The sequence below is a fragment of the Ranitomeya variabilis genome, chromosome 3 (genome assembly GCF_051348905.1).
Source record: "Ranitomeya variabilis isolate aRanVar5 chromosome 3, aRanVar5.hap1, whole genome shotgun sequence".
In the NCBI taxonomy this organism is placed as follows: domain Eukaryota; kingdom Metazoa; phylum Chordata; class Amphibia; order Anura; family Dendrobatidae; genus Ranitomeya; species Ranitomeya variabilis.
This window is the reverse complement of record NC_135234.1, coordinates 456,355,315-456,371,290: the sequence shown is the minus strand read 5'-3', so window position 1 is coordinate 456,371,290 and position 15,976 is coordinate 456,355,315.

The window sequence follows — 15,976 nt, the reverse complement described above, 5'->3', positions numbered from 1 at the left end:
CAAACACGCACTATACCCCCTCTTTGGGAACTCTTTTGGGATGCTTTCCAACATAGTTTTAACCCTCTAGATGTAGAAGTAGGAGAAATAAGTGATATTTCGCAAAACCTGAAAACGTCAAAAAATCTAATACCCAGCCAAGCCAAAAAAAAGGCTGATTTTCAGCCAAAATTATTTTTTCCACAAATCAAACACGCACTATACCCCATCTTTGGGAACTCTTTTGGGATGCTTTCCAACATAGTTTTAACCCTCTAGATGTAGAAGTAGGAGAATTAAGTGATTTTTCGCAAAACCTGAAAACGTCAAAAAATCTAATACCCGGCCAAGCCAAAAATGGCTGATTTTCAGCCAAAATTATTTTTTCCACAAATCAAACACGCACTATACCCCCTCTTTGGGAACTATTTTGGGATGCTTTACAACATAGTTTTAACCCTCTAGATGTAGAAGTAGGAGAATTAAGTGATTTTTTGCAAAACCTGAAAACGTCAAAAATGCTTATACCCGGACAAGCCAAAAATGGCTGATTTTCAGCCAAAATTTTTTTTTTCCAAAAATCAAACACGCACTATACCCCCTCTTTGGGAACTCTTTTGGGATGCTTTCCAACATAGTTTTAACCCTCTAGATGTAGAAGTAGGAGAAATAAGTGATTTTTCGCAAAACCTGAAAACGTCAAAAAATCTAATACCCAGCCAAGCCAAAAAAAGGCTGATTTTCAGCCAATAATTTTTTTCCACAAATCAAACATGCACTATACCCCCTCTTTGGGAACTCTTTTGGGATGCTTTCCAACATAGTTTTAACCCTCTAGATGTAGAAGTAGGAGAATTAAGTGATTTTTTGCAAAACCTGAAAACGTCAAAAAATCTAATACCCGGCCAAGCCAAAAATGGCTGATTTTCAGCCAAATTTTTTTTTCCACAAATCAAACACGCACTATACCCCCTCTTTAGGAACTCTTTTGGGATGCTTTCCAACATAGTTTTAACCCTCTAGATGTAGAAGTAGGAGAATTAAGTGATTTTTTGCAAAACCTGAAAACGTCAAAAAATCTAATACCCGGACAAGCCAAAAATGGCTGATTTTCAGCCAAAATTTTTTTTTCCACAAATCAAACACGCACTATACCCCCTCTTTGGGAACTCTTTTGGGATGCTTTACAACATGGTTTTAACCCTCTAGATGTAGAAGTAGGAGAATTAAGTGATTTTTCGCAAAACCTGAAAACGTCAAAAAATCTAATAACCCGGCCCAGCAAAAAATGGCTGATTTTCAGCGAAAAATTTTTTTTCCACAAATCAAACACGCACTATACCCCCTTTTTGGAAACTCTTTTGGGATGCTTTCCAACATAGTTTTAACCCTCTAGATGTAGAAGTAGGAGAATTAAGTGATTTTTTGCAAAACCTGAAAACGTCAAAAAATCTAATACCCGGACAAGCCAAAAATGGCTGATTTTCAGCCAAAATTTTTTTTTCCACAAATCAAACATGCACTATACCCCCTCTTTGGGAACTCTTTTGGGATGCTTTACAACATAGTTTTAACCCTCTAGATGTAGAAGTAGGAGAATTAAGTGATTTTTCGCAAAACCTGAAAACGTCAAAAAATCTAATACCCGGCCCAGCCAAAAATGGCTGATTTTCAGCCAAAAATTTTTTTTCCACAAATCAAACACGCACTATACCCCCTCTTTGGCAACTCTTTTGGGATATTTTTTGGCCGATTTTCAGCCAAAATTTTTTTTTTCACAAATCAAACACGCACTATACCCCCTCTTTGGGAACTCTTTTGGGATGCTTTCCAACATAGTTTTAACCCTCTAGATGTAGAAGTAGGAGAATTAAGTGATTTTTCGCAAAACCTGAAAACGTCAAAAAATCTAATACCCGGCCAAGCCAAAAATGGCTGATTTTCAGCCAAAAATTTTTTTCCACAAATCAAACACGCACTATACCCCCTCTTTGGGAACTATTTTGGGATGCTTTACAACATAGTTTTAACCCTCTAGATGTAGAAGTAAGAGAATTAAGTGATTTTTTGCAAAACCTGAAAACGTCAAAAAATCTAATACCCGGACAAGCCAAAAATGGCTGATTTTCAGCCAAAATTTTTTTTTTCCAAAAATCAAACACGCACTATACCCCCTCTTTGGGAACTCTTTTGGGATGCTTTCCAACATAGTTTTAACCCTCTAGATGTAGAAGTAGGAGAAATAAGTGATTTTTCGCAAAACCTGAAAACGTCAAAAAATCTAATACCCAGCCAAGCCAAAAAAAAGGCTGATTTTCAGCCAATAATTTTTTTCCACAAATCAAACATGCACTATACCCCCTCTTTGGGAACTCTTTTGGGATGCTTTCCAACATAGTTTTAACCCTCTAGATGTAGAAGTAGGAGAATTAAGTGATTTTTCGCAAAACCTGAAAACGTCAAAAAATCTAATACCCGGCCAAGCCAAAAATGGCTGATTTTCAGCCAAAAACATTTTTCCACAAATCAAACACGCACTATACCCCCTCTTTGGGAACTCTTTTGGGATGCTTTACAACATAGTTTTAACCCTCTAGATGTAGAAGTAGGAGAATTAAGTGATTTTTCGCAGAACCTGAAAACGTCAAAAAATCAAATACCGGGCCAAGCCAAAAATGGCTGATTTTCAGCCCAAATTTTTTTTTCCACAAATCAAACATGCACTATACCCCCTCTTTGGGAACTCTTTTGGGATGCTTTCCAACATAGCTTTAACCCTCTAGATGTAGAAGTAGGAGAATTAAGTGATTTTTCACACAACTTGAAAACGTCAAAAAATCTAATAACCGGCCAAGCCAAAAATGGCTGATTTTCAGCCAAAATTTTTTTTTCCACAAATCAAACACGCACTATACCCCCTCTTTGTGAACTCCTTTGGGATGCTTTCCAACATTGTTTTAACCCTCTAGATGTAGAAGTAGGAGAATTAAGTGATTTTTCGCAAAACCTGAAAACGTCAAAAAATCTAATACCCAGCCAAGCCAAAAAAGGCTGATTTTCAGCCAAAATTATTTTTTCCACAAATCAAACACGCACTATACCCCATCTTTGGGAACTCTTTTGGGATGCTTTCCAACATAGTTTTAACCCTCTAGATGTAGAAGTAGGAGAATTAAGTGATTTTTCGCAAAACCTGAAAACGTCAAAAAATCTAATACCCAGCCAAGCCAAAAAAGGCTGATTTTCAGCCAAAATTATTTTTTCCACAAATCAAACACGCACTATACCCCCTCTTTGGGAACTCTTTTGGGATGCTTTCCAACATTGTTTTAACCCTCTAGATGTAGAAGTAGGAGAATTAAGTGATTTTTCGCAAAACCTGAAAACGTCAAAAAATCTAATACCCAGCCAAGCCAAAAAAGGCTGATTTTCAGCCAAAATTATTTTTTCCACAAATCAAACACGCACTATACCCCATCTTTGGGAACTCTTTTGGGATGCTTTGCAACATAGTTTTAACCCTGTAGATGTAGAAGTAGGAGAATTAAGTGATTTTTCGCAAAACCTGAAAACGTCAAAAAATCTAATACCCGGCCAAGCCAAAAATGGCCGATTTTCAGCCAAATTTTTTTTTTTCACAAATCAAACACGCACTATACCCCCTCTTTGGGAACTCTTTTGGGATGCTTTTTGGCCGATTTTCAGCCAAAATTTTTTTTTTCACAAATCAAACACGCACTATACCCCCTCTTTGGGAACTCTTTTGGGATGCTTTCCAACATAGTTTTAACCCTCTAGATGTAGAAGTAGGAGAATTAAGTGATTTTTCGCAAAACCTGAAAACGTCAAAAAATCTAATACCCGGACAAGCCAAAAATGGCTGATTTTCAGCCAAAATTTTTTTTTTCCAAAAATCAAACACGCACTATACCCCCTCTTTGGGAACTCTTTTGGGATGCTTTCCAACATAGTTTTAACCCTCTAGATGTAGAAGTAGGAGAAATAAGTGATTTTTCGCAAAACCTGAAAACGTCAAAAAATCTAATACCCAGCCAAGCCAAAAAAAAGGCTGATTTTCAGCCAATAATTTTTTTCCACAAATCAAACATGCACTATACCCCCTCTTTGGGAACTCTTTTGGGATGCTTTCCAACATAGTTTTAACCCTCTAGATGTAGAAGTAGGAGAATTAAGTGATTTTTCGCAAAACCTGAAAACGTCAAAAAATCTAATACCCGGCCAAGCCAAAAATGGCTGATTTTCAGCCAAAAACTTTTTTCCACAAATCAAACACGCACTATACCCCCTCTTTGGGAACTCTTTTGGGATGCTTTACAACATAGTTTTAACCCTCTAGATGTAGAAGTAGGAGAAATAAGTGATTTTTCGCAAAACCTGAAAACGTCAAAAAATCTAATACCCAGCCAAGCCAAAAAAAAGGCTGATCTTCAGCCAATAATTTCTTTCCACAAATCAAACATGTACTATACCCCCTCTTTGGGAACTCTTTTGGGATGCTTTCCAACATAGTTTTAACCCTCTAGATGTAGAAGTAGGAGAATTAAGTGATTTTTCGCAAAACCTGAAAACGTCAAAAAATCTAATACCCGGCCAAGCCAAAAATGGCTGATTTTCAGCCAAAAACTTTTTTCCACAAATCAAACACGCACTATACCCCCTCTTTGTGAACTCCTTTGGGATGCTTTCCAACATTGTTTTAACCCTCTAGATGTAGAAGTAGGAGAATTAAGTGATTTTTCGCAAAACCTGAAAACGTCAAAAAATCTAATACCCGGCCAAGCCAAAAATGGCTGATTTTCAGCCCAAATTTTTTTTTCCACAAATCAAACATGCACTATACCCCCTCTTTGGGAACTCTTTTGGGATGCTTTCCAACATAGCTTTAACCCTCTAGATGTAGAAGTAGGAGAATTAAGTGATTTTTCACACAACTTGAAAACGTCAAAAAATCTAATAACCGGCCAAGCCAAAAATGGCTGATTTTCAGCCAAAAATTTTTTTTCCACAAATCAAACACGCACTATACCCCCTCTTTGTGAACTCCTTTGGGATGCTTTCCAACATTGTTTTAACCCTCTAGATGTAGAAGTAGGAGAATTAAGTGATTTTTCGCAAAACCTGAAAACGTCAAAAAATCTAATACCCAGCCAAGCCAAAAAAGGCTGATTTTCAGCCAAAATTATTTTTTCCACAAATCAAACACGCACTATACCCCATCTTTGGGAACTCTTTTGGGATGCTTTCCAACATAGTTTTAACCCTCTAGATGTAGAAGTAGGAGAATTAAGTGATTTTTCGCAAAACCTGAAAACGTCAAAAAATCTAATACCCGGCCAAGCCAAAAATGGCTGATTTTCAGCCAAAATTATTTTTTCCACAAATCAAACACGCACTATACCCCCTCTTTGGGAACTATTTTGGGATGCTTTACAACATAGTTTTAACCCTCTAGATGTAGAAGTAGGAGAATTAAGTGATTTTTTGCAAAACCTGAAAACGTCAAAAATGCTTATACCCGGACAAGCCAAAAATGGCTGATTTTCAGCCAAAATTTTTTTTTTCCAAAAATCAAACACGCACTATACCCCCTCTTTGGGAACTCTTTTGGGATGCTTTCCAACATAGTTTTAACCCTCTAGATGTAGAAGTAGGAGAAATAAGTGATTTTTCGCAAAACCTGAAAACGTCAAAAAATCTAATACCCAGCCAAGCCAAAAAAAGGCTGATTTTCAGCCAATAATTTTTTTCCACAAATCAAACATGCACTATACCCCCTCTTTGGGAACTCTTTTGGGATGCTTTCCAACATAGTTTTAACCCTCTAGATGTAGAAGTAGGAGAATTAAGTGATTTTTTGCAAAACCTGAAAACGTCAAAAAATCTAATACCCGGCCAAGCCAAAAATGGCTGATTTTCAGCCAAAATTTTTTTTCCACAAATCAAACACGCACTATACCCCCTCTTTAGGAACTCTTTTGGGATGCTTTCCAACATAGTTTTAACCCTCTAGATGTAGAAGTAGGAGAATTAAGTGATTTTTTGCAAAACCTGAAAACGTCAAAAAATCTAATACCCGGACAAGCCAAAAATGGCTGATTTTCAGCCAAAATTTTTTTTTCCACAAATCAAACACGCACTATACCCCCTCTTTGGGAACTCTTTTGGGATGCTTTACAACATAGTTTTAACCCTCTAGATGTAGAAGTAGGAGAATTAAGTGATTTTTCGCAAAACCTGAAAACGTCAAAAAATCTAATACCCGGCCCAGCCAAAAATGGCTGATTTTCAGCGAAAAATTTTTTTTCCACAAATCAAACACGCACTATACCCCCTTTTTGGAAACTCTTTTGGGATGCTTTCCAACATAGTTTTAACCCTCTAGATGTAGAAGTAGGAGAATTAAGTGATTTTTTGCAAAACCTGAAAACGTCAAAAAATCTAATACCCGGACAAGCCAAAAATGGCTGATTTTCAGCCAAAATTTTTTTTTCCACAAATCAAACATGCACTATACCCCCTCTTTGGGAACTCTTTTGGGATGCTTTCCAACATAGTTTTAACCCTCTAGATGTAGAAGTAGGAGAATTAAGTGATTTTTCGCAAAACCTGAAAACGTCAAAAAATCTAATACCCGGCCCAGCCAAAAATGGCTGATTTTCAGCCAAAAATTTTTTTTCCACAAATCAAACACGCACTATACCCCCTCTTTGGCAACTCTTTTGGGATGCTTTTTGGCCGATTTTCAGCCAAAATTTTTTTTTTCACAAATCAAACACGCACTATACCCCCTCTTTGGGAACTCTTTTGGGATGCTTTCCAACATAGTTTTAACCCTCTAGATGTAGAAGTAGGAGAATTAAGTGATTTTTCGCAAAACCTGAAAACGTCAAAAAATCTAATACCCGGCCAAGCCAAAAATGGCTGATTTTCAGCCAAAATTTTTTTTCCACAAATCAAACACGCACTATACCCCCTCTTTGGGAACTATTTTGGGATGCTTTACAACATAGTTTTAACCCTCTAGATGTAGAAGTAAGAGAATTAAGTGATTTTTTGCAAAACCTGAAAACGTCAAAAAATCTAATACCCGGACAAGCCAAAAATGGCTGATTTTCAGCCAAAATTTTTTTTTTCCAAAAATCAAACACGCACTATACCCCCTCTTTGGGAACTCTTTTGGGATGCTTTCCAACATAGTTTTAACCCTCTAGATGTAGAAGTAGGAGAAATAAGTGATTTTTCGCAAAACCTGAAAACGTCAAAAAATCTAATACCCAGCCAAGCCAAAAAAAAGGCTGATTTTCAGCCAATAATTTTTTTCCACAAATCAAACATGCACTATACCCCCTCTTTGGGAACTCTTTTGGGATGCTTTCCAACATAGTTTTAACCCTCTAGATGTAGAAGTAGGAGAATTAAGTGATTTTTCGCAAAACCTGAAAACGTCAAAAAATCTAATACCCGGCCAAGCCAAAAATGGCTGATTTTCAGCCAAAAACATTTTTCCACAAATCAAACACGCACTATACCCCCTCTTTGGGAACTCTTTTGGGATGCTTTACAACATAGTTTTAACCCTCTAGATGTAGAAGTAGGAGAATTAAGTGATTTTTCGCAGAACCTGAAAACGTCAAAAAATCTAATACCGGGCCAAGCCAAAAATGGCTGATTTTCAGCCCAAATTTTTTTTTCCACAAATCAAACATGCACTATACCCCCTCTTTGGGAACTCTTTTGGGATGCTTTCCAACATAGCTTTAACCCTCTAGATGTAGAAGTAGGAGAATTAAGTGATTTTTCACACAACTTGAAAACGTCAAAAAATCTAATAACCGGCCAAGCCATAAAAGGCTGATTTTCAGCCAAAATTATTTTTTCCACAAATCAAACACGCACTATACCCCCTCTTTGGGAACTCTTTTGGGATGCTTTCCAACATTGTTTTAACCCTCTAGATGTAGAAGTAGGAGAATTAAGTGATTTTTCGCAAAACCTGAAAACGTCAAAAAATCTAATACCCAGCCAAGCCAAAAAAGGCTGATTTTCAGCCAAAATTATTTTTTCCACAAATCAAACACGCACTATACCCCATCTTTGGGAACTCTTTTGGGATGCTTTGCAACATAGTTTTAACCCTGTAGATGTAGAAGTAGGAGAATTAAGTGATTTTTCGCAAAACCTGAAAATGTCAAAAAATCTAATACCCGGCCAAGCCAAAAATGGCCGATTTTCAGCCAAATTTTTTTTTTTCACAAATCAAACACGCACTATACCCCCTCTTTGGGAACTCTTTTGGGATGCTTTTTGGCCGATTTTCAGCCAAAATTTTTTTTTTCACAAATCAAACACGCACTATACCCCCTCTTTGGGAACTCTTTTGGGATGCTTTCCAACATAGTTTTAACCCTCTAGATGTAGAAGTAGGAGAATTAAGTGATTTTTCGCAAAACCTGAAAACGTCAAAAAATCTAATACCCGGCCAAGCCAAAAATGGCTGATTTTCAGCGAAACATTTTTTTCCACAAATCAAACACGCACTATACCCCCTCTTTGGGAACTATTTTGGGATGCTTTACAACATAGTTTTAACCCTCTAGATGTAGAAGTAGGAGAATTAAGTGATTTTTTGCAAAACCTGAAAACGTCAAAAAATCTAATACCCGGACAAGCCAAAAATGGCTGATTTTCAGCCAAAATTTTTTTTTTCCAAAAATCAAACACGCACTATACCCCCTCTTTGGGAACTCTTTTGGGATGCTTTCCAACATAGTTTTAACCCTCTAGATGTAGAAGTAGGAGAAATAAGTGATTTTTCGCAAAACCTGAAAACGTCAAAAAATCTAATACCCAGCCAAGCCAAAAAAAAGGCTGATTTTCAGCCAATAATTTTTTTCCACAAATCAAACATGCACTATACCCCCTCTTTGGGAACTCTTTTGGGATGCTTTCCAACATAGTTTTAACCCTCTAGATGTAGAAGTAGGAGAATTAAGTGATTTTTCGCAAAACCTGAAAACGTCAAAAAATCTAATACCCGGCCAAGCCAAAAATGGCTGATTTTCAGCCAAAAACTTTTTTCCACAAATCAAACACGCACTATACCCCCTCTTTGGGAACTCTTTTGGGATGCTTTACAACATAGTTTTAACCCTCTAGATGTAGAAGTAGGAGAATTAAGTGATTTTTCGCAAAACCTGAAAACGTCAAAAAATCTAATACCCGGCCAAGCCAAAAATGGCTGATTTTCAGCCCAAATTTTTTTTTCCACAAATCAAACATGCACTATACCCCCTCTTTGGGAACTCTTTTGGGATGCTTTCCAACATAGCTTTAACCCTCTAGATGTAGAAGTAGGAGAATTAAGTGATTTTTCACACAACTTGAAAACGTCAAAAAATCTAATAACCGGCCAAGCCAAAAATGGCTGATTTTCAGCCAAAATTTTTTTTTCCACAAATCAAACACGCACTATACCACCTCTTTGTGAACTCCTTTGGGATGCTTTCCAACATTGTTTTAACCCTCTAGATGTAGAAGTAGGAGAATTAAGTGATTTTTCGCAAAACCTGAAAACGTCAAAAAATCTAATACCCAGCCAAGCCAAAAAAGGCTGATTTTCAGCCAAAATTATTTTTTCCACAAATCAAACACGCACTATACCCCATCTTTGGGAACTCTTTTGGGATGCTTTCCAACATAGTTTTAACCCTCTAGATGTAGAAGTAGGAGAATTAAGTGATTTTTCGCAAAACCTGAAAACGTCAAAAAATCTAATACCCAGCCAAGCCAAAAAAGGCTGATTTTCAGCCAAAATTATTTTTTCCACAAATCAAACACGCACTATACCCCATCTTTGGGAACTCTTTTGGGATGCTTTGCAACATAGTTTTAACCCTGTAGATGTAGAAGTAGGAGAATTAAGTGATTTTTCGCAAAACCTGAAAACGTCAAAAAATCTAATACCCGGCCAAGCCAAAAATGGCCGATTTTCAGCCAAAATTTTTTTTTACACAAATCAAACACGCACTATACCCCCTCTTTGGGAACTCTTTTGGGATGCTTTTTGGCCGATTTTCAGCCAAAATTTTTTTTTTCACAAATCAAACACGCACTATACCCCCTCTTTGGGAACTCTTTTGGGATGCTTTCCAACATAGTTTTAACCCTCTAGATGTAGAAGTAGGAGAATTAAGTGATTTTTCGCAAAACCTGAAAACGTCAAAAAATCTAATACCCGGCCAAGCCAAAAATGGCTGATTTTCAGCCAAAATTTTTTTTCCACAAATCAAACACGCACTATACCCCCTCTTTAGGAACTCTTTTGGGATGCATTCCAACATAGTTTTAACCCTCTAGATGTAGAAGTAGGAGAATTAAGTGATTTTTTGCAAAACCTGAAAACGTCAAAAAATCTAATACCCGGACAAGCCAAAAATGGCTGATTTTCAGCCAAAATTTTTTTTTCCACAAATCAAACACGCACTATACCCCCTCTTTGGGAACTCTTTTGGGATGCTTTACAACATAGTTTTAACCCTCTAGATGTAGAAGTAGGAGAATTAAGTGATTTTTCGCAAAACCTGAAAACGTCAAAAAATCTAATACCCGGCCCAGCCAAACATGGCTGATTTTCAGCGAAAAATTTTTTTTCCACAAATCAAACACGCACTATACCCCCTTTTTGGAAACTCTTTTGGGATGCTTTCCAACATAGTTTTAACCCTCTAGATGTAGAAGTAGGAGAATTAAGTGATTTTTTGCAAAACCTGAAAACGTCAAAAAATCTAATACCCGGACAAGCCAAAAATGGCTGATTTTCAGCCAAAATTTTTTTTTCCACAAATCAAACATGCACTATACCCCCTCTTTGGGAACTCTTTTGGGATGCTTTACAACATAGTTTTAACCCTCTAGATGTAGAAGTAGGAGAATTAAGTGATTTTTCGCAAAACCTGAAAACGTCAAAAAATCTAATACCCGGCCAAGCCAAAAATGGCTGATTTTCAGCCCAAATTTTTTTTTCCACAAATCAAACATGCACTATACCCCCTCTTTGGGAACTCTTTTGGGATGCTTTCCAACATAGCTTTAACCCTCTAGATGTAGAAGTAGGAGAATTAAGTGATTTTTCACACAACTTGAAAACGTCAAAAAATCTAATAACCGGCCAAGCCAAAAATGGCTGATTTTCAGCCAAAATTTTTTTTTCCACAAATCAAACACGCACTATACCCCCTCTTTGTGAACTCCTTTGGGATGCTTTCCAACATTGTTTTAACCCTCTAGATGTAGAAGTAGGAGAATTAAGTGATTTTTCGCAAAACCTGAAAACGTCAAAAAATCTAATACCCAGCCAAGCCAAAAAAGGCTGATTTTCAGCCAAAATTATTTTTTCCACAAATCAAACACGCACTATACCCCACCTTTGGGAACTCTTTTGGGATGCTTTCCAACATAGTTTTAACCCTCTAGATGTAGAAGTAGGAGAATTAAGTGATTTTTCGCAAAACCTGAAAACGTCAAAAAATCTAATACCCAGCCAAGCCAAAAAAGGCTGATTTTCAGCCAAAATTATTTTTTCCACAAATCAAACACGCACTATACCCCCTCTTTGGGAACTCTTTTGGGATGCTTTTTGGCGATTTTCAGCCAAAAATTTTTTTTTCACAAATCAAACACGCACTATACCCCCTCTTTGGGAACTCTTTTGGGATGCTTTCCAACATAGTTTTAACCCTCTAGATGTAGAAGTAGGAGAATTAAGTGATTTTTCGCAAAACCTGAAAACGTCAAAAAATCTAATACCCGGCCAAGCCAAAAATGGCTGATTTTCAGCCAAAATTTTTTTTCCACAAATCAAACACGCACTATACCCCCTCTTTGGGAACTCTTTTGGGATGCTTTCCAACATAGTTTTAACCCTCTAGATGTAGAAGTAGGAGAATTAAGTGATTTTTTGCAAAACCTGAAAACGTCAAAAAATCTAATACCCGGCCAAGCCAAAAATGGCTGATTTTCAGCCAAAATTTTTTTTCCACAAATCAAACACGCACTATACCCCCTCTTTAGGAACTCTTTTGGGATGCTTTCCAACATAGTTTTAACCCTCTAGATGTAGAAGTAGGAGAATTAAGTGATTTTTTGCAAAACCTGAAAACGTCAAAAAATCTAATACCCGGACAAGCCAAAAATGGCTGATTTTCAGCCAAAATTTTTTTTTCCACAAATCAAACACGCACTATACCCCCTCTTTGGGAACTCTTTTGGGATGCTTTACAACATAGTTTTAACCCTCTAGATGTAGAAGTAGGAGAATTAAGTGATTTTTCGCAAAACCTGAAAACGTCAAAAAATCTAATACCCGGCCCAGCCAAAAATGGCTGATTTTCAGCGAAAATTTTTTTTTCCACAAATCAAACACGCACTATACCCCCTTTTTGGAAACTCTTTTGGGATGCTTTCCAACATAGTTTTAACCCTCTAGATGTAGAAGTAGGAGAATTAAGTGATTTTTTGCAAAACCTGAAAACGTCAAAAAATCTAATACCCGGACAAGCCAAAAATGGCTGATTTTCAGCGAAAATTTTTTTTTCCACAAATCAAACATGCACTATACCCCCTCTTTGGGAACTCTTTTGGGATGCTTTACAACATAGTTTTAACCCTCTAGATGTAGAAGTAGGAGAATTAAGTGATTTTTCGCAAAACCTGAAAACGTCAAAAAATCTAATACCCGGCCCAGCCAAAAATGGCTGATTTTCAGCCAAAAATTTTTTTTCCACAAATCAAACACGCACTATACCCCCTCTTTGGGAACTCTTTTGGGATGCTTTCCAACATAGTTTTAACCCTCTAGATGTAGAAGTAGGAGAATTAAGTGATTTTTCGCAAAACCTGAAAACGTCAAAAAATCTAATACCCGGCCAAGCCAAAAATTGCTGATTTTCAGCCAATAATTTTTTTTCCACAAATCAAACACGCACTATACCCCCTCTTTGGGAACTCTTTTGGGATGCTTTCCAACATAGTTTTAACCCTCTAGATGTAGAAGTAGGAGAATTAAGTGATTTTTCGCAAAACCTGAAAACGTCAAAAAATCTAATACCCGGCCAAGCCAAAAATGGCTGATTTTCAGCCCAAATTTTTTTTTCCACAAATCAAACATGCACTATACCCCCTCTTTGGGAACTCTTTTGGGATGCTTTCCAACATAGCTTTACCCCTCTAGATGTAGAAGTAGGAGAATTAAGTGATTTTTCACACAACTTGAAAAAGTCAAAAAATCTAATAACCGGCCAAGCCAAAAATGGCTGCTTTTCAGCCAAAATTTTTTTTTCCACAAATCAAACACGCACTATACCCCCTCTTTGGGAACTCTTTTGGGATGCTTTCCAACATTGTTTTAACCCTCTAGATGTAGAAGTAGGAGAATTAAGTGATTTTTCACAAAACCTGAAAACGTCAAAAAATCTAATACCCAGCCAAGCCAAAAAAGGCTGATTTTCAGCCAAAATTATTTTTTCCACAAATCAAACACGCACTATACCCCCTCTTTGGGAACTCTTTTGGGATGCTTTTTGGCCGATTTTCAGCCAAAATTTTTTTTTTCACAAATCAAACACGCACTATACCCCCTCTTTGGGAACTCTTTTGGGATGCTTTCCAACATAGTTTTAACCCTCTAGATGTAGAAGTAGGAGAATTAAGTGATTTTTCGCAAAACCTGAAAACGTCAAAAAATCTAATACCCGGCCAAGCCAAAAATGGCTGATTTTCAGCCAAATTTTTTTTCCCACAAATCAAACACGCACTATACCCCCTCTTTGGGAACTATTTTGGGATGCTTTACAACATAGTTTTAACCCTCTAGATGTAGAAGTAGGAGAATTAAGTGATTTTTTGCAAAACCTGAAAACGTCAAAAAATCTAATACCCGGACAAGCCAAAAATGGCTGATTTTCAGCCAAAATTTTTTTTTTCCGAAAATCAAACACGCACTATACCCCCTCTTTGGGAACTCTTTTGGGATGCTTTCCAACATAGTTTTAACCCTCTAGATGTAGAAGTAGGAGAAATAAGTGATTTTTCGCAAAACCTGAAAACGTCAAAAAATCTAATACCCAGCCAAGCCAAAAAAAAGGCTGATTTTCAGCCAATAATTTTTTTCCACAAATCAAACATGCACTATACCCCCTCTTTGGGAACTCTTTTGGGATGCTTTCCAACATAGTTTTAACCCTCTAGATGTAGAAGTAGGAGAATTAAGTGATTTTTCGCAAAACCTGAAAACGTCAAAAAATCTAATACCCGGCCAAGCCAAAAATGGCTGATTTTCAGCCAAAAACTTTTTTCCACAAATCAAACACGCACTATACCCCCTCTTTGGGAACTCTTTTGGGATGCTTTACAACATAGTTTTAACCCTCTAGATGTAGAAGTAGGAGAATTAAGTGATTTTTCGCAAAACCTGAAAACGTCAAAAAATCTAATACCCGGCCAAGCCAAAAATGGCTGATTTTCAGCCCAAATTTTTTTTTCCACAAATCAAACATGCACTATACCCCCTCTTTGGGAACTCTTTTGGGATGCTTTCCAACATAGCTTTAACCCTCTAGATGTAGAAGTAGGAGAATTAAGTGATTTTTTGCAAAACCTGAAAACGTCAAAAAATCTAATACCCGGACAAGCCAAAAATGGCTGATTTTCAGCCAAAATTTTTTTTTCCACAAATCAAACATGCCCTCTTTGGGAACTCTTTTGGGATGCTTTACAACATAGTTTTAACCCTCTAGATGTAGAAGTAGGAGAATTAAGTGATTTTTCGCAAAACCTGAAAACGTCAAAAAATCTAATACCCGGCCCAGCCAAAAATGGCTGATTTTCAGCCAAAAATTTTTTTTCCACAAATCAAACACGCACTATACCCCCTCTTTGGGAACTCTTTTGGGATGCTTTTTGGCCGATTTTCAGCCAAAATTTTTTTTTTCACAAATCAAACACGCACTATACCCCCTCTTTGGGAACTCTTTTGGGATGCTTTCCAACATAGTTTTAACCCTCTAGATGTAGAAGTAGGAGAATTAAGTGATTTTTCGCAAAACCTGAAAACGTCAAAAAATCTAATACCCGGCCAAGCCAAAAATGGCTGATTTTCAGCCAAAAAATTTTTTCCACAAATCAAACACGCACTATACCCCCTCTTTGGGAACTATTTTGGGATGCTTTACAACATAGTTTTAACCCTCTAGATGTAGAAGTAAGAGAATTAAGTGATTTTTTGCAAAACCTGAAAACGTCAAAAAATCTAATACCCGGACAAGCCAAAAATGGCTGATTTTCAGCCAAAATTTTTTTTTTCCAAAAATCAAACACGCACTATACCCCCTCTTTGGGAACTCTTTTGGGATGCTTTCCAACATAGTTTTAACCCTCTAGATGTAGAAGTAGGAGAAATAAGTGATTTTTCGCAAAACCTGAAAACGTCAAAAAATCTAATACCCGGCCAAGCCAAAAATGGCTGATTTTCAGCCCAAATTTTTTTTTCCACAAATCAGACATGCACTATACCCCCTCTTTGGGAACTCTTTTGGGATGCTTTCCAACATAGCTTTAACCCTCTAGATGTAGAAGTAGGAGAATTAAGTGATTTTTCACAAAACCTGAAAACGTCAAAAAATCTAATACCCAGCCAAGCCAAAAAAGGCTGATTTTCAGCCAAAATTATTTTTTCCACAAATCAAATACGCACTATACCCCACCTTTGGGAACTCTTTTGGGATGCTTTCCAACATAGTTTTAACCCTCTAGATGTAGAAGTAGGAGAATTAAGTGATTTTTCGCAAAACCTGAAAACGTCAAAAAATCTAATACCCAGCCAAGCCAAAAAAGGCTGATTTTCAGCCAAAATTATTTTTTCCACAAATCAAACACGCACTATACCCCCTCTTTGGGAACTCTTTTGGGATGCTTTTTGGCG